This window comes from Octopus bimaculoides, chromosome 5, assembly GCF_046866305.1.
Source record: "Octopus bimaculoides isolate indiv1 chromosome 5, ASM4686630v1, whole genome shotgun sequence".
In the NCBI taxonomy this organism is placed as follows: Eukaryota; Metazoa; Mollusca; class Cephalopoda; order Octopoda; family Octopodidae; genus Octopus; species Octopus bimaculoides.
The window spans coordinates 94,509,384-94,529,688 of record NC_142932.1 but is presented as its reverse complement, the minus strand read 5'-3'; the positions used below and the strand labels follow the sequence as shown (position 1 = coordinate 94,529,688).

Here is a 20,305-nt window from a genome sequence, read left to right as displayed (position 1 = left end):
ATACATATGTATCAAAATATACATACATTTATGGTGCTCTAACTACCTATGGAGATCCATTCTCTACTTAGACGATTATGATCTCCACATGCAGATGGTGAACACACGCACGTGTACTATCAAACCTCGGCAGATACCAACATGAATACATGCATACAGGCACACATTTGTAAGTTATTGAACGACACTGTTTAATATATGTATTGTCGTAAGTAATATATAATGAAGATATACATGATTCTGTCATTTGCTTTCCATTTCTAACAGATGAGTTAAATCGCTTGACTGAGGTATAACGACAGTCGGATATATATCTTTTTTGATGCACTATTTCGGAGCACTTAACTATTGAAATTATTGCTTGAAAGTTATTTTTTCACTTCTCCATCCACGAAAATGCCCAGTATGATAAGTGTCGATCAATTATAATTACTTGAAAATGAAAGACGTTTGTTTTAACAATGTTGATCGATCTAACAATGATACTAACGTTTGCTGCAATAACTTAGTACTCACATACATGAGTCTGCTAACATGTTTAATCGGTCTCTTTCAAATTATTTCCATTTTCCTCAATCAAGTGACAACCAGTCACTCAGTCACAATTCTCAGTAATTTCTATATCAAGGGTTACTTCAAGCTTAATTTTTGCCAAGGCTTGTAATGATCTCATTTTTTATTTTGTAAAGTGTCAATGAGGTTTAAATTGTAATAATTTAATCAATCTACACCAAATTTGTGGAAACAAACTTTTCAAGAATGATGTTAAATCAGTTTATCATGACTTAAAGGTCCAGTGAATATATAACAATAATATACTCATAATTTAGTTATATTTGTTAGAGATTTTTCACTGTGGTTCGAAGACACACTTTCATTCTTTTATTTTACTTAAATGCAACCAACGTATTATAAGCAAGTAATTGAAAAAGTAAGTAAAATGAAAATTATTTGAGAATTTATTAACCTCTTGAATAGTTCATAAGAGTTATTTTGAAGTTATACACTCAATTTGAACCACTTTACAGACCAATGTGTTGTGCTATAGGGCTTTCCTATAAGTAGGTTATCTCCCTTGGCTAGGCGGCGCTCCATGTAGATAATTAAACTTCCGGAGATTACCCACGCCATTGTTATTGTTTTACGTCTTATCATGGATATAAAGCAGCTTGATGATTCAGCTATCGAAGTACTTACTGTGCCTGAGTTAAAGAAATATTTAAGATTATATAGACAGTATGTTACTGGAAGAAAGGCGGACTTGACTCTGTCGATGAAGAATGTCAACAAAGTAAATTCATCGGACGATAAAGTCTGAAGTATCGGACGATACTTCAGACAGGAATAAGCAGAAGCTTATATCTCCTCTCGGTGAAGTATTGCCTGATCTAAAGATCTTTGTAAGTTGCCGAATTTCACAGATAATGACATAATTACCTCGTGCTACGGATGAAAGCAAAGCAACAGTTAAGGAGTGGCATATTTTACCACGACAGACACGTACACAGCATCGAATACCACGATGTGAGTGATAGCTGCTCTCACTGTATTGTCCGGTGTCTGGTAATCCCTTCGATACCGACATCAAACCAAAAAAAGAATCCTGACCACAGAGTGTGGGTAATTATGTCAAAGGTCACTGGCAATGTGCATTCAGCTGATCGCAACTGTTAAAGCAAGTCACTGAGCATGCGTACATGTCATACGGGAGAGTTCCAATCAGGGGTGGATAACAACCTTATAGGAACCCCCTATACTGCAGATGCTGTGTGATACATGAAATGTTCATTCAATATTAGTATATCATCATCGTCGTCGCTATCAGTCATTATTACTATTATCATCAGTGTCAGTGTCATCATTCTCGTTGCCAATATTATTAATGCCATCATTTTACGGCGACGAACTGGCAAGATCGTCAGCACGCCAGACAAGACGCTTAGCGGCATTTCGCCCGTCTTAGCTTTCTGAGATCGAATTCCGCCGAGGTCGACTTTGCTTTCTATCCTTTTGGATCGATTAAAATAAGTACAAGTTGAGCACTATAGTCGACTAAATTGATTAGTCCCCTTGCTCGAACTTGCTGACCTTGTACCAAAATTTAAAATCAATATTAACGCCATCATTAACAAATACAACTAAATGACCAATGTCCATATTTTCTTCATAAACATTGTCATCATCATTATCGCCATCTCTTATTTTCATATCCTTATTTGTAGTTTATTTACATGACAGTAAGTATAAAAGTATGTTAAATATATATATGTATGTATATATGTGTGTGTGTGTGTGTGTGTGTGTGTGTGCGTGTATAAATATATATATATATATATATATATATATATATATATATATATATATATATATATATAATTTATTAATATATATATATATATATATATATATATATATATATATATATATATATATATATATATATAATTTATTAATATATATATATATATATATATATATATAATTTATTAATATATATATATATATATATATATATATATATATATATATATATATATAAATATACATACACACACATATATACATATACATACATATATACATACATGCCTGCATACATACATATATACATACATACATACATACACACACACACACATACACACATACATACTCGAATACACACTCGCATACACACTCAGGTGAGCATATGTATACACACAACCTATATATCATTGGCTTTTAGTATGCAGGTCTTGCTTTCGATTATTTCTGCTATTCATAAGTTTTTATCTTTGAGATACAATGCCATGAACAGGCATTTTTTTTTTTTTGTCTTTCTGTTTATATTCCTGACATTTAATCCAATTCATTTTAGCAAAAAATCAACATGTTTCATTCATAAAATTCGATCTCCTTACTACACCTTTGAAATACGCGTTAGTTTTCAATTCCCTTGGCGCTCTTTAGAAACTATCACACTATTATAACCAGGTTACTGGCACTCCAAACGTGATGAACGTTGATGCTCTTTGTAAATGAAAGATCCGAAGCACATACATTACGCACCCTAGCATGTGACGTCCTGGGCGACTGCCCGAGTTGACGGTACCTTGTGCCAGCTCTGACTATAATCCATTTAAACACAACTACACTATCATAATTTTCACTATACACACCGCTGCGGACACCGTCACACAAAGACACTCTACACAGCACAACGTTTCAAACATTTTCATATAACTACTTGCAAAGTTGAGATAAAAGCTACGATCTAACTACTCCAATTACCACCACATATCTCACAATTACATCAGTACAAATACCATGTAACTACTACATCAGCTTTCATGCCACAAGGACTGTCATTAATTTATAACACTTACACCAAGTCTCATATTGTATCGCATTATTTGCCACCACAGATATCCTCGCTTCGTCTCATTCAATGTAACTCATAATATGTACACCACTTCAATTCCCACAACTCCATTATGACTACTATGGCAATCATGTACTCCCACCATGCAACAGTCGTCATATTGCTTACAATTTCAATTACAACGCTTCATCATTCAATTGGCCTTTCCGCCGATGACCATTCACGTCTTTTGTAGAAAATGTTGTATTCGCGATTTAATATTCCAATAAGATAAGGCGTTGAGCTGGCAGAAACGTTAGCACGCCGGGTAAAATGCATAACGATATTTCGCCTGTCTTTACGTTCTGAATTCAAATTCCGCCGAGGTCGACTTTGCCTTTCGGGGTCGATAAATCAAGTACTAGGTGCGTACTGGGATCGAACTAATTGACTTGCCCCAGCTCCTTAAAAATTTCGGGCCTTATGATTCATTTTTTTTTTAAATTTTACTATAAGAAATGGTTTGATGGCAGATTTAGCCGAAATTCGGGAATGATTAAGTTTGAGGGAGATTCGTGTAGATGAACTGATATCATTGTATCTCCTTCATTATCTTGTATAGAAGCGTAGCAAAATCCAACCAACAATATGCATGTCCCTACCTAAGAAATCACCCCTAAACACCCCGTACATCTATAACATCCTGAACAACATCATTTTAAGAATACTGTTCTAGAACACTAAAACCAGACAAGCGTAAAAGTTCATCCACCTAAAAATAGTATCAACAACAGTAGTCTCAAATAGCGTGGTCATCAGCCAGGGGGAAAAACATGGTGTTACGAACGCTGGGTTTGTGAATTGTATCCTTTCGTTCTATTCAGAGCAGACAGAGATTACACAACAACATCAACAATCAGTGAAAAATTTGGCCAATAAACTGTAAGAAACGAAACACTGATCAATTATATGTGACATTTAAAATTGATTGAAACAGAATTGAGAGACCACTTAGGTACAATACAGTGAGTAAAATACAGTGAGTACAATACAGTTAGTACAATACAGTGAGTGACATCTAAGGTGTCACATATATATTTAACCAAAGCTCATCGGAGTTACTCAGCAACAACAACAAACAAGAGAAAGACTTCGCTTCTTCACTGCTGCGAAAATATCCAGTGACAACTATGAAATAATGAAATAAATCAAAAACAAATGACGAAAACATTGAAGATTACCTGTGTAAAATAATACATTAATCTATTAGGAATGTATTGCAAATGTTCGCACGAATGGTTGACTAGCGACTACATTGCAGAAATCCCCCCCCACCCCCACGAGACAAATTCAGTTGTCAACACAAAAATATATGCAGTTCGGGTAAAAACCGTATTATTTGGTGCAAGATTAAAAGGGATATTCATACTTTGAAATTGGTGCAAAAAAAAAGTACGAAAACTGCGACGTGCAAAATTCTGCATCACCGATACCCGATGAAAATGACAATTGAATAAAAGATCAAATGTTATTTTTCAATGCCAGCAATTACATCAAAAAACATATAAATGGACAATATCGTAGAGATGCCTACATAACTATGATTTTGTTTCCTCATAACTTCCAGAAAAATGGATATTTTTCAATGAAATTTACTACAAATAAGCTTCAGATGGTGTAGATTACTATTAAATTGGAATTTGTTGCGAAATGCTTTTTTCCAAGAGTGGGGAGAGAAATTTTGAAGAATTCACATGAGTTGGCTTTGTTTCAGCATAAATTTCAGAAAAATGCGTATCTTTTATGAAATTTTCTACAAATGCTTTTCACCTGTTGTAGATTAGGATTAACATCGGATTTTAATGTGAAAAATAAAATTGTTGAGCACTTACATATATATACTGACACACATCACAATTCTATTAGAAATTGCAGGTTTCATTTTGTAGATATATGTGATGTGATACTGTTGGCACTCCGCCTGTTACGGTAACGAAGGTTTCAGTTGCTCCGATCAACGGAACAACCTGCTCGTGAGATTAACATGCAAGTAGCTGGGCTCTCCACAGATACGTATGCTCATAAGGTAGTTCTTAAGGAGATTCAACATGACACGTGTGACAAGGCTGGCCCCTTGAAGTACAGGTACAACTCATTTTTACGGGCTGAGTGGACTGGAGGCACGTGATATAAAGAGTAGAGTCTTGCTCAAGGACACAACGCGTTGCCAAGTATCGAACTCATGAACTTATGATCGTAAGCCGAATATCCTAACCATTAACTCACATGCCTTCGTTTTGTGTGTCAGTATCTATGTGTTCGAATCCACTAATTTCTTCTTCTCTTTTTTTTCCATATTGAATTCCGATATAATCGTAATCTGCACCATCTGAAAGGTATTTATAGAGAACTTCATGAAAATATGCCAATTTTTCTAAAGGTTGTGAGGAAACAAAGCCGACTCGTGTGAATTTTCCGAAACTCACCCTCGGAAAAGTTTTTTTCGCAACAAATTCCGATACAGTCGTAATCTACACCACCTAAAGCGTATTTGTAGAAAATATTCAAAAATATCCATTTTTCTGGACGTTATGAGTAAACAAAGTCGAAACGGGCACACGTGTGGGTAAGCCAACATCGTAACTGTTTAAAAGCAGACCAACAACGCCAGTGCTTCTATTTATACGCATATCAGAATCTAAGGTCCCCTTCACCTCCACCTAGACACAAAAGAAAGGCCAAAGATTGTTATCACTATAGTTACAGCAAAATACTCTTTAACTCACTATAAAAATAGTAAATAAAGATAACATAAATTTTATTACCATTTAATAATTCTAGGATCTTTTTTAAAACGGGGGCCACATTTTTCATTAACGAAACACTTTGAAACTTGGAACACTGGTAGAATGTGTCATATAAAACATCTTTTTCTCTTAGTCTTCTTAAAAAAAAAAAAGAAATCCATAAGTTATTCCATGTTAAAGTTGTCGTATTTCTGTAATTTCAACCAATCACTGACGTCCATTCAGCCGATATACATTAAGTGCCGACTACATAAACAAACGATTCTGAAACAATTAACCCTAACCCTAACCCTAACCCTAACCCTAGGGTTAGGGTTAGGGTTAGGGTTAGGATTAAGGTTAGGGCTAAAGCAAATTTAAAATGAAAAAAGCAAATAAAACGAAGGTATGGAGATTAAATACGCTTTACATCGCTTAATCAGCCAAATGAGTAAATATAAACAACTGAATACTTGTCAGTGATTGGTTGAAATTATCGAAATAAGACAATTTTTTACATGAAATAAATTCGAATACAAAAATATTTTTCTGTTCTATAACACAAAATAGATAAGTATACGAAGTTTGAAAGTCTTTCCGTACCAAAAACACTACGTAAAACATTAATGAAAAATGTGGCCCCCGTTTTAAAATAGATCCTAATTCTATATTGAACAATAGTATCTATAGCATTTAAGTTCTTTTTTGATTCTTTTGTTTTTCTTTTTTGTTTGTTTTTGAACATTAAAGACATTACAAGGCTTTTATACCTTCAATGTAATGGACTTTCAGTATTAACTTTGTGCCTTTTTAGCTCGTTAAAATGAGGATTTATTGTGCCAGTGCGTATGCGTTTGTGCACATATACGCGCACACATACACGCACGGGCAAGCATGTACACACATACACATATATCGAAATAAATGAGCACGTATACTTTTGTGTGTGTGTGTGTGTGTGTGTGTGTGTGTGTGTGTGTGTGTGTGTGTGTGTGTTACTTAATTTAAAATGTTTATTTCCCAGTCAAATGTCTTACGAATGATATAAATAATATAAACGTTATATGTATAATTGATTGTTTTCGATTTCGTTCCATAGTTATAGTGTCACATGCTGAGACGTGGCTGAATAATATTATAGATTAATGAACATGGATATGTATGGAATATATTTTGATTTGTCATTGTGAGGGAAAAAATCTCTGTGTGTGTGTGTGTGTGTGTGTGTGTGTGTGTGTGTGTGTGTGTGTGTGTGTGTGTGTATGAGTGAATGTTATGCGACTGTTATACATGTGTGTATATATGTTTGTACACGTGTATGCGCGCTTATTCACGCGCATCACTGTGTATCGAGCCGTATGTTTATATTGTGTATTCATGTGCGTATATGTCGGTGTATACTTGTGTGGTCTGTGGCTTGTAAATGTCTGCCCTTTTAATGAACTTACAACCAGCGTTAATGCCAGGTGGATGGGGAATCATCGTCGGAGAACAATAGGAGAAATGAAATAATGGCATACATTTGGAAAGTGGATATTGAATGGTCCCCGACTCAATAAACTATATGGAGACGTTGAACAGTGTCGAAAGTTCAACAGGACCCAGTATAGTTTATTATAATCATATTCCTCCCACTTGACAACAGTATGATAAGGATAATATTTATTAAAAACATATCTGGACATTTTTTTATCACTCCATTAATTAAACTAAGGTCTCTGTTTCAAAAGTTGGCCACTGTAATTATTTCTTCTTTTCTTTATCCTTTAATCTTTGAACCATATCAGAATATTAATCTGCTTCGACACTATTTTACTTATAATGTCTTTTAGATTTCCTTTCACAGATGCATTCCATCCACATTGATCAGTCAACGTTTGTTACTAATGAAAGGGAGTAAATATAGATTTTAAATATATCTTCCTAAGATGATTAAACTTACCAGTTCTTTACTAAGATGCACGTATAGCTAAGTGATTAAGAACTTTACTCTGTAACTACGTATCTTCAGGTTCAGTCCAACCGCGAACTATTTTGTGCATAGTCTACCAAAGTCTCGCATTGGCCAAAGTTTTGCGAGTGGGATTTGGCAAGCAGAAACTGAGTGGAAGCTTGTCGAAGGGACTTTTCCGCTTTTGAGATGAAATACTTAATACGCTGACTTCTCTTTAGAGAAATGTATTTTGTTGCAAGTATTCAAGAAGGGCCTCTGAAGATACTTGCCTTTACCAATCTCGGAGGCCCTGAAAAAGTCATGGACGCTACTCTGTGTCCTCGATGTCATGTTAAAAAGGGATAAAAACAGACCAGTCATTTTTAAATATAAATATTTCACTCTTAATCAATCCTAGTTATCTATAACAAAAATGGGTAATAAGGGAATTGTGGAAAATGTGAGATTGAAACTGAACTGGTAAGCGACGATTTATTCTCCGTTATAAAATACAATGATTGTCATACATGAAATAAAATAACATAACAGGTTACAACAAAGATGTGTGAGAGACTTCGTGGTTAGGCTGGACTGTTTGGTCTTGTAGACAAATTTGACGTACTGTATGGTGGTGTGTAGAAGCAGCCGTTGGTCTGTTGCTTGTGTGCTGGTCATACAGCAACGATGTAGACAAGTGTCTGGTGTAGATGAAAACGTGGACTGGCTGGTGTCTGACACATCGTTGCCGGGACGAGTTGCGTGTGGTCAGTGGCGTGTGCCAAAGACCTAGAGTAGACGAGAACTGCTGTCTTTATAGAGAATAGTAGGCTCCCAGGAGCTGGTAGTTAATTTCCCGCGTAAGGAAAAATGAACTGTTGCGCCAACACGACTGGACGGCTGGAAGCCGACCAATACAAACAACAGGTTCGTTTAATCACGAAGTCATGTGACCTCCTGGAACGAAAAAGCTTGTGGACCCGATATTCAGGTATTTAAGCCTAGATAACCCATAACGAAAATATCTCATAAATAATGACAGTGTAAATCACTTCTGGTAGAGTTATGGGCGCTACTCTGTGTCCTCGATGCCAAAAACAGACCAGTCGTTTTTAAATATAAATATTCCATTCTTAATCAATCCTAGTTATCTAATTTGTTTTTAGAAGATTCGCAGGGCAAATAGGAAACACATCAATTTGTTGAATCATTGGTCGAACCTCATTATAAGGATTTTGATTATTGTAAACCTCTATTTTCTTAGTTCAATTAATTTTTGTGAGGTCTTGGGTGGATATGATTATGCAATTGTTATCAAACCTTTATATATATATATATTTTTTTTTTTTTCACTTGGTCTGAAAAATTTGTAGTTTTTCTTCTGAAATACTATTATTACTTTTAACGACAAAATTAATATTGTTACTTTTAGCGTCTTCTATTTGTATTGTTCCCATTAGTTCATCAACATTCCATTTTGCATTTTCCAACTTCATTGAGACAGCATCCCTGCAGCTTGAGAACAAGTGGGGTAAAATTCTTCTCATAAAGGAGATATGATTTTACTTTCAGCGAAATTAGTTGGCGCTTCGCAAAATCGCCCATGATGCTAAAATCTGGGGAAGCCGAGGGGCAACTCAGACAAAATTTCTTAATCCAATTAAAGATACGAAACTTTGTAATAAAGAAGACGGATGAGATCACTTAATGTGACGAGAAGAGATGGATGAAGAGGCAGAAGAGGAAAGGATCGTGTAGTATTATGACTTGTCACGTGAGTTGGCGTGAGTGTAGAATAAAAAATATGCAGGCTCAGTAATTTTCTTAATGTAGTCAGTGGAAGAAGCGCCAAAGAGTTAGGTTCTTCAGCTTTCCAACTGAAACATGAAATGGTTTTATTTCTGCAACATAATTATCTATCTCGTCTTTTCTCGTATTATGATATGCATATTATGCACTATTGATTGATTTTGTTTTTGTCACATTTGTTGGCCTAAAAGCGAGATGAGCGGGAATTAAATATGAGATAAGTGTGTGTATGCATATATATACATACATACATGAAATGTAAGAAGAAAATTATTGTTTGAATTATACATAATGATAAATATCACTTATATGAACTAAAGGTGTGTTTCTGCCAATGTTTACATTGGTATGCACGCTCTATAACTGTGTTTACAAGGGGATTTTTAGAGAAAAGAATAAAAGATAGTTCAGAATTACAAAGACAGAATTCCTTGCCTTTATCATAAGGGATCGAAATTGAGAGAATCAACCAACCTAAATTAAATTGTTTATTGTGGTCTTTTAGATACCAAATTAATTTACTAAGCCCTGTACTGTTACGTTTATTACTATCCCTAAATGTAGAGTATTGATTAGAAATTCTTTTAGATAACTGAGATGAACTGCCTGTATTAAAAAATACATTATTCCCTGAAGTAATTTTACACTGGTATATAGAATTTTTAATTTTAGAGTTACTTGACATAAACTTGATTCTGTTGTAATTGACTTCAGATACAATAATCTTGTTATTAATATTTCTAGGGCGATGGATGGTATTAGCTAAATTAATGTTAGTATTAGTAAATGTATCCCTATTTAACAGGCTAATATTATGTGAGGAGATAATCTGTAAGAGATTTTTTTGTTGGAAAAACCAATCCTAACCGTGTGTGAGTTGATAATAGAGTAATACCTAGAATTCTTTGGAAAATTCCTTATGGGAGGCAAATTAAATCTAATCTTCCATTGCCGTTTAATGAAGCTATTATTAGTACAGGGCTTAATAAATTAATTTGGTATTAATTTGCCAGCGATTCGACATTCATACAAATCTTTCTCACCTCTTGCTTGTTCCGGATCATTCTGATGATTTTCTCTGGGCATTCTCATGTGCATGGGCTCAGGAACAGGGGATGCAGCGGGTTCAAGCGCACTCCTTTAAATTTCTGTGGGGTGCAAAATCAAACTTTGCACGCCTATTTACTTTTCTCGGGTTTAAAAAACAGTGCATAAAATGTGATCTGTAAAAAGTAACTTGAAGATAGATTTCTTAAAGAACAAAGACAAAAAAAAAACAATAAAATTTTGCAAAAAATTTTGAACCTGGGTTTGCACCCCCTAGGCAAATTTCGTTCCCGAGCCAGTGTTCATGTACCTAGATCTGTGGTTCTGACCTCATCCAGGGTCCACATGACCCTTTGGGTTCCATATTAAATTTTTTTGTTATAAGTTGTGTGCAATAAATTGATTATACTTCTACAATGCCAAAATGTTTTTACAATTTTTTAATACAATTCCTAATAATATTTAATTATAGAAATAATAAGATTTCGATATTCACTGCGTATGCACACGCATGTACACACACATGTAAGTGTATGTGTGCGTGTATACACACACACACTCTCTCTCTCTCTCTCTCTCTCTCTCTCTCTCTCACACACACACACACACACACACACGGACATACATATAGACAACCGAAGCCAAGCCTGTCCACTAACATTGCAGTGAGAGAAAAAAATTAGGTTATTCACGGTCAGTGAAATGGCAGAACAACTATTTGTTAAAGGCAGACAAATTATAAGTGTCAACGAAACCTGAGATGGTAACTTCTTCCACAAACAGCTTACGAAATGAAAGAACGATGCTTCGCACACTTTAGAATGCACTTTTTTTTCAAATTTGGTTGCTAATGATGCTGCCAAAAGTCTGCCTAATGGTAATACCATTCTTTTATCTGGTACAACATGTTTATGTGTACTTTGCAACTTCAACACGCCACAAGGAGATTCTGAAACGTCATATCCCAAAACTGACATAGAAGGCTTATTAAGTGATACAAGACAGGAAAACTATATTAGAACTGTGAAAACTTTTCGCTATCAATTTGGTAGTATATTTAATGCCATAATGAAACATCTGAGGATATTTCTCTCATAAGATTATCAGGAAATTTTTTCAGATTTTGAGATACTGTATTTGTAAATAACATTTCCGACATCAAGTTATCATTTTCTTCGTTGTTTTTGTATGTTACTATACTTGAGATCAAGGTAGCAAACAAGAGAAGGAATTCGATATTTATTATGCCGTTGAATAACTACAAGAAATAAAAAATGTATCTTGTAAAAAGTAGGAATAATGAGAATATATAAAAAAACGTTAGCAGAAATACACCTACAACAGAATTTGGCAGATCAGCAAAATTTTAATCAGAGTGAATCTATATAAAACGAAGGAAGTGAATCTCAAGCTAAAGTTCAAGGTAAATTCTTATTTTGCAGTTTGGGACTCGACAATAAATCAGCTGAACAAATACGCTTGTACATTTAGTTATTTGGCTTCCTTTATGATATCTATATGATACAGAAAATGACGACGATGGATATTTCTTAACACTAGAAAAGACTTTGCAATATGGTGATATAAAGATATTAATAGAACAAATGTGTATAGTGAATAACAAGTCATTGCAAAACAGGTAGACATCAGTGCATCTCCACAATTTGTGACAAAAACAAAAAAATACTAAGTGTTCCAAATACTACTCATTGTAACTGTGGCTTGTCTTCAGGAAATTGTTTCCAAATTAAAAGTAATGAAAAAAATTACTCACAACACAACGATGACGTAAGAAATATGTGTCAAAAGAAAATACAATGGTTGATGAATTTGACTTGCAACAATTTCCTTTCATATTCGCTAATACAAAATAATGAACAGTAAAATGTTAATAGAACAGAACTTCATGGGTTTATCATGTCATTATAATTACCATTTTAAGCTTTATTTTGTAGTAATCAATGAAAAATATAATGTAGTTATGTAGCTAAATTCTTTAATCTATTATTATTACAACACTAAATTTATTGTTATTGTTGTATACAAAAGGGGAAACGATAATGGAATACAATATGCTTATATAGGTATGTGTACGTACACACACACACACACACACACACACACACACACATACATACATACATATACACATATATATATATGTAATTAAGATTCAGTTGAATTAGGTACTTAAATTGAGGCACCAAGACAGCTCGGTATAATCCGCACAGCTCCAGGTTAGGTGAACTACCGAAACAATGTCAGAGATAAGAGATTGCTCCGGGCGCGCATTAGGCAAGAAGTTGAAAATTATTTTGGTCACGACACTCCATGGACACTAAGTAAGGCATGTGTAAAATTTGAATGAAATCGGTAGGGTAGTTCTCAAGTTTTAGTGATGCACACATACAGACACACATTCTCAGTTTTATATATATAGACACATATGGGTCTATATGTACTTATATATATACATATATATACACATATTTGTATGTGTGCGTGTGTGTGTATAAGGTTTCAAAGAACATAACAAAGAAAATATATATTTTTAACTTAATCTTAGTATCTGTCAACAAAAAATTATTGCATTTGTTTCAAGAATGTTTAAGTAGAGCATATTAGTGAATCATCACAACTACAATACTGTAAACTGCATATTATAAACTACTGCTCCTGGCTATATTCAGTAAACATTTTTTAACGGAGAAATGAGGACGCACACTGGGCTTGGCCTAGGCTGTTGAATACCCTGGGGCCGCCCATTCGAAAAGTGCTCGCTAAGATCTGAGATTTTGTTTTTAAATTTCATTTTAAATCATTTAACGTATTTTACTTTCACCCATCAATCTCTCACATATTCTACACGCATGCGTCATTAACATTCTTAACGCACCCACATATCATACCTTGCCGCCTGCACCAGTTTCATTTCGCAAGGTATCCAAAATCATCCTCCTTACTAATCAAGTTTGGCGGGGTACCAATTTCGTCACTGATGAGACTACCATGCAACTCATAGTAAAGTGTGCATGTTCCCAGTAACGTTCGCAAGCAACTTGACATATACATACATACATACATACATGCACGCGCATGCGCGTACACATACACACACATACATACGTTCGTATGTACGTACAAAATTATTAAACTGAAAATGTCGCAGCCATGCCGGTAGGCACTAAAGTCCACCCTGCATTTTGACCCACCAGTTGTCCCGAACAGTCGGGCAAAGTGTTGTTGAAAGGCCTCACACATCCTTTCGGGCTCGAGTAATTCGCGCCCTTGCTCATCTGTCAGAGACCTAATGGTAGCTTTGTTGCCTCGTTGCGCCTCCACCACTCGGGCCTCTCGGGTGGCTCCAACCCCTTCATTCCTCAGAGCACGCATCCTAGCTCTGACAACTCATCCTTCGTGTTTGGCGTTGAAGTGTTAATCAAGGGCCAACGTCGCCGCCAGTACATTGGGTGCGATGCCAGTTCTAAGTGCCTCCTCTAATTTCTTAACTAGGTCTCCCTCTATTCTATTTCGGTCTAATGCAAGAGCCTTACTATACCTAACCGATTCTGCTTTAATTGCTTTCTTTAGGGCATTCCACCATCTATTGTTGACGATGTCGCCCATCAATGCTCTCTTAACTAATGTGCTAATCCGGGCCCTGTAAACCTGGCGTGCCGTGAACGACGCGTTTATCTTCCAGTAACTTATCTAAGTCAAGCGTACAAGTCACAAATTTGTGATGTGTAGCTGACTATATGGAATCGTGGACAACCTACACTATCCCTTTCCATTGTCCTACAGAATACTCTATCTAGATACAATCCGGACGACCCGATGTGGTTGCTCCATGTCCACATTGGCACATTCGGGTGGTCCAGTCGGTACCTGTCAGACAGTTGGAAATGTCTGAACAGGTCTTTGAGGCTTTTACATCCCCTCCTATTACTATCTCTGCCCACGTAATCTAGATGCGTGTCCAAGGTAGCGCTCCAATCCCTCCACTAAAAATAAAGGTCGAGACGTTCCCAGAAAAACCTCTAGACGTCGAAAGGAATCTGGCCGACCTGTTAAGGACGATGCATAAACTGTTATCAGTCGAAAAGCACACCCATTACTACCATCGACATACAAGACGACCAGCCTACCTTCCGGGTCTAGGAAAATTGCTCTTACTTTGAGGCCCAGACTCTTCCGAAGAAGTACCGCGGTGCTACCGCCGCCCATTCTCGGCAGACACAGAGAAAAATAAATGTCGAAATGTGCGCCGAACATGTGCTGGAGGGCCCGCGGGTCGTGAAGTCTGGTCTCACTGATGGCTATGATATGCACATTTTGTGACTTGATGTCATTTAACAGGTAGCCTTGTTTCCAAGGCAACCCCAAGCCATGTACATTTATACAGCCTATTCTGAGCATGTTCCTATCAAAAGTTGTGTTTTACACACGAAAGGAAGATGAAAGAGGATGAGAGAGAGAGTCGCTTACTGTCCGAAAGTTGCTTGTCCTTCACCTCGTAGTCTTCTCCCAGAAGGTTTTTGTACAGTTTTTTAGAGAGGTACTTTTGAAATCTCCCTACTGCATCCGGGCAGAGAGATTTCCGTGTGTTGTGTGTGTTCTGTGTTATATGTATGATTTTAATGGGTTGTGGTGGTGTTGTGCGTGGGTGATTATTTGTTTTGGTATCGTTTTCTGTTATGTTGGTGTTTGACCTAATGTATTCCGTCGGGTCTGGATTGTTAGTGCTTATAGCTGTCAACATTGTGGGGCCATTTGGTGTTTGTGTGTTTGTGTTAATGCTTTTGTTTTCTGCGGGTGTTTTGGTTTCAGGAGGGGTAAACCTCCCTGCTTTGTTTATTTACTTCTCTATTCATTTTTTTTTCCACCCTTTTTTCTCCTTCCCCCTGTGGCCACTTGCCAATCCTCTGTGTCCTCTTCATCTGACGACATGTCGAAGGAATCAGAAAGTGGGAGGAGAAGGGTGCTGGAGTCTATTTCTGAGTATATTGATTTTGTTGTTGGTGTTGGTGCTTGCAAATTGGTGACAGTCGGGATGTACTGTATGGGTTTTGGGAGTCGGGTATGAGTCCTTTTGCTTTTCTCTTTTTCCTTTGAAGTTGTTGTTGTTGATGGTGGTGATGGTGTTGTTTCTGTTCTTGGTGGCGCTGATGGTGGTGTCGTTTGGTTGGGCTGGCTTGTTGGTGGCTGATGTTCCTTCATTTGTTGGTAGAACTGTTTTATCAGTTGTGCAAACGGCAGTGTGGGTAGCAGTACTGGGTTTTTTTCTTGGTTTTTGGTTTTCTTGTTGTGGTTGCTGTTGTTGTATTCTTTTACTTGTTTCAGTCATGCTGGAGCACTACCTTGACCCCCATGACTTATTTCTTAAGCCTAGTACTTATTCTATTGATCTCTTTTGCCGAACCACTAAGTTACAGGGACGTAAACACACCAACACCGGTTGTCAAGTGGTGATTGAGGGGTCAGACACAGACACAAACACACACACATATATATATGACGGGCTTCTTTCAGTTTCCATCTACCAAATCCACTCACAAGGCTTTGGTTGCCCCGAGGCTATATATAGTAGGAGACACTTGCCCAAGGTGCCACGCAGTGGGACTGAACCTCGAACCATGTGGTTGGGAAGCAAGCTTCTTAATACTCAGCCTATATATAAACTGCGCCTAGGTATAAACCTGCACCTATATTGAGTGCTTTTTAATTATTTCTTTGACAAACTGTGACATTTGTGTTTGTGTGTGTGAGAGAGAGAGACAGAGAGAGAGAGACAGAGAGAGAGAGACAGAGACAGAGACATAGAGAGAGAGAGAGAGAGAGAGAGAGAGAGAGAGAGAGAGAGAGAGAGAGAGAGAGAGAGAAATTTTATATGACATAGGAAGACCGGGTAGAAAGGTGTAAGAGAAAGTAGAATGAACAAATGTGAAGAATTTATTGGATCACAAACAAAACAGTGTAGTTAGTTAAGCCGTACTTTCTTTAAACAAATTATCTCGTCCCTTGAATTATATACATAAATGCGCGCGCACGCACTCCAAAGTGGCTTTACAGCCAAATTTTCATGTCTTGAATTTGACATGCACAGTGAAATCATGCATTTACAATAATTCTGATTTGTAGATACATATAGAAGCGACTATATTTGTTTCATAAGCTGATCAGCTCCTAACAAGATTAATTTTCATCGTGACGATAGTGACGGTTGCAATGATAATAATAATAATAATAATAATAATAATAATAATAATAATAATAATAATAATAATAATAATAATAATAATGATGATGATGATGATGATGATGATGATAATAATGCTGATGATGATGAGGAGGATAATAATAATAATAATAATAATAATAATAATAATAATAATAATAATAATAATAATAATGAAAATAATAATGTCCTCGGAGGAAATAAAGCGTCATAGTATATAACGTTAAGAACGTTGTAGAAAGCATTAATGAATGTTTCCTTTTATTTTTCATTTAATAACGATCTTAGTTCTATGTCAGCAGAATATATTCCCCTCTTAACTAAGATGACGGTATCTTCAATGCGCAAATGTCAACCGTTTGTTTTACTGGTATATTATTTCGTTTCGTTCATATTTATTTGATGTGAATGTTTGAGTGCATGCATCTGTGCTTATATACGCTGGCAAAGTGTAGATATATGTCTGCAAACAACTACATGCTATTTTAATCCATTACGTTTAATAACAAATCGCTGCGGCATTTACATTAATACTAATGCCCTGCATAGCAAAGGACACGTCCAAAGTCGATTAGTGGAAGTAATAATAAACGAGAGACAACGAAGATGATAATAGCAATACCAACAAGAACGTTACCACCAAGCTTCAGGTATCAAAATAGAAAGTACTCTTTTCAAAGTTAATTCAATTATAAGTAATGTTCACTGCCAATCCCGCTCCTTGCCATCTCACAATTGCAACTGAATCAGAACAATCTTCACTGAAAAGTGAGAGAAAAGACATAAATATAATTTACTTCATTATACAATGTTTGAAGAAAGAAAAAAGGAGAGAAAGAATAAACTATCTGTTAATAGTTTTAAGGATCGAACGCAATGTACTGTGACTTGATAGGAAAACGCGTAGGGTTACTTCATAGCAAGAAATATATAAACGAGAGGAAAAAGGATAGTCCACCTGAAATGATTCTAAGCTAGGAGTTATATGGCTTCCAGAGAGCCATACTACATTTGAAATAGGGTATGTGAAATAAATGGGATATTTGGGAGCCACAAAAGTTTCTGGGGAGGAGACATTAAAAAATATAACTGCCAGAGATGTACAATCACTTTATTATAATCCTGATATTTCATTGCTTATGATTATTTCAACAGCATAAAAATTGAACTTTATGAGAGGCTACTGTTGTCTACTATCTTGTAACTGAAACTAAAATACGAAACATTCCCGCTCGACAACACTCGAAGATCAAAAGCACAAAAAAAAACACTGGGTGTTGTAAAGTTAGTTTCTAACCTCTGTTCATCCTGTGCTGTTGTACTCCATCATCAGAAAACATTACAAAGTCAATACGTCTTATATGTATAACAGCACTTTCAGATGACAAAACGTGGCCATAAGTTGACTAACCATCTAGAAACAAAGTACGAGACAAAATTACAAGATTACAAGAGTAATTTTTTTTTTTAATGAGCAATGATTTTCAAGAAAGAAAACATTGACTCAAAATGTTAAGTAAAGAAATAGCTGGAATAGACAATGGTTTACTTGCGTCCTCTGAGATTTGCAAAAAAAATATAAAACCATCGAGTCCCATTTTAGAGGTGAAATTAATTTTACCTGTTGTGTCAATTATCATTTCAACTGTCATGAAGAAAAGTGCACATGAAATTACAAAAGCCATCTCTGTGAGTAATTCACCATCATAGAGATGCACTGGAAAACAACTAACTAGACGATTTCAAGTGAAATAATTTGCATTGCTAATCGATGAATCCACTTTAAGTGATGATGAAGCCTTTCTACTGGTGTGTGTTAGGTTTTGGGGTGATAATCAACTTCATGACAGAATCTTTTTTTCGAAAGATTTACGACTGATATCAATATTGTAACCATTTTTTAAAAAAAAGTTTAGATTTATTTCAAGGTAAATCAAGTTACCGTCAGATTTTTTGAAAGGAGTGAGGTGCAGATATAATGGTTGCATGAAGTATTTTAAAAAAATTTATACCTAAATTTTTCTTATATACGTTAGGATTTCATGTGTAACATAGTGAGTTGGCATTGAAATTAGTTGATTAACTGAGATTATTCGTGAAGTTAGAACAAAAAAAATCTCCCAAGAACATGTCAAATCTTGCCACCTGAATAAAATATACCTCGGTAAGGTCAACTAAGACCAAAACATATCTTTTGATTTCACCTGTTAACATTAAAAGCAAAAGTCAGTTTCATCTCCATTATTCTTATTTTTCAAAGATTTCATCTAGCAAATGTATCACTTCATTGTTGATTTTAGATTTTAACTACCTCTAGAAGTAGTTTTATCAACTAATTGCATAAATAATCTCAGTTAATTGAAGTTTTTCAAATCATATTACATATGTGAGACTTTACTATATGTGTATTTAGTACAAAGAACTCTTCCCTAGGCCATATTGTCAATTTTTTGCATACACTGTATGCACCACTGTCAAGATTAAGTCGCATAGAAAATTGTTATTGTAATGAAATTTCTGACATAAGGAATTAATTATAAAATTAATGCTTGTCAAATCAAGGTTATCTTTTTCGGAAACTTTGTGACAAAGCGTCTGAACACCTGATTACCTGCTGATGTGATGGCTATTGAAGGGTGCCTAGCTGCATCGCTTTTATGCATTTTGGGACAGTACTGTATCACTTCTGAGCAGTAAGAGTAGCTTAGTGAACAGACCGTTGTTTTTACGAGAAAACTTATTCTATTCGGAACGTTGCAAGTTGGTGCAGTTTCCTACCTTTGCTACGATTGACACTGAACTGCAAGACAGTTTTTTTCTGTGTTTAAGTATTTAAAGTGATTTACAGTGATATGAAAGTCATCCCGCCTTTTCGTATGTTGAATTTCTGCTACTGACTTACGGGAATTCTTGAATGCGGATGCCAGAATATGTACTGTGCATATAGATTTCAACATAAGATATTCTGCACCAAGCTCCTCTCACAAAATCTAACTCTGCTCATAAAGCTTGTTTGCTTCCTATTGTTCTTGCTCCTTCAGTCAGTTGCATTTTGATAAATGTATTTTTTAAGAACAGCATTGAATTGTATAAACTGCTGTTTCTTTGAAAAGAGATATCACATACTCTGTTGCACTAAATTCAATTATTTCACA

The 20,305-nt window shown here is 35.7% G+C and overlaps 1 long non-coding RNA gene across 1 annotated transcript; it reads right to left on the bottom strand.

The window, feature by feature from the left end:
• Window positions 1-987: 987 nt before the first annotated feature.
• Window positions 988-12,201, bottom strand: LOC149135649 (uncharacterized). Its single transcript, XR_016241960.1, has 3 exons — window positions 11,668-12,201; window positions 10,909-11,088; window positions 988-1,202 (listed from the first exon to the last, which is right to left on the bottom strand). It is a non-coding gene; the product is annotated as an uncharacterized LOC149135649 (long non-coding RNA).
• Window positions 12,202-20,305: the final 8,104 nt, after the last annotated feature.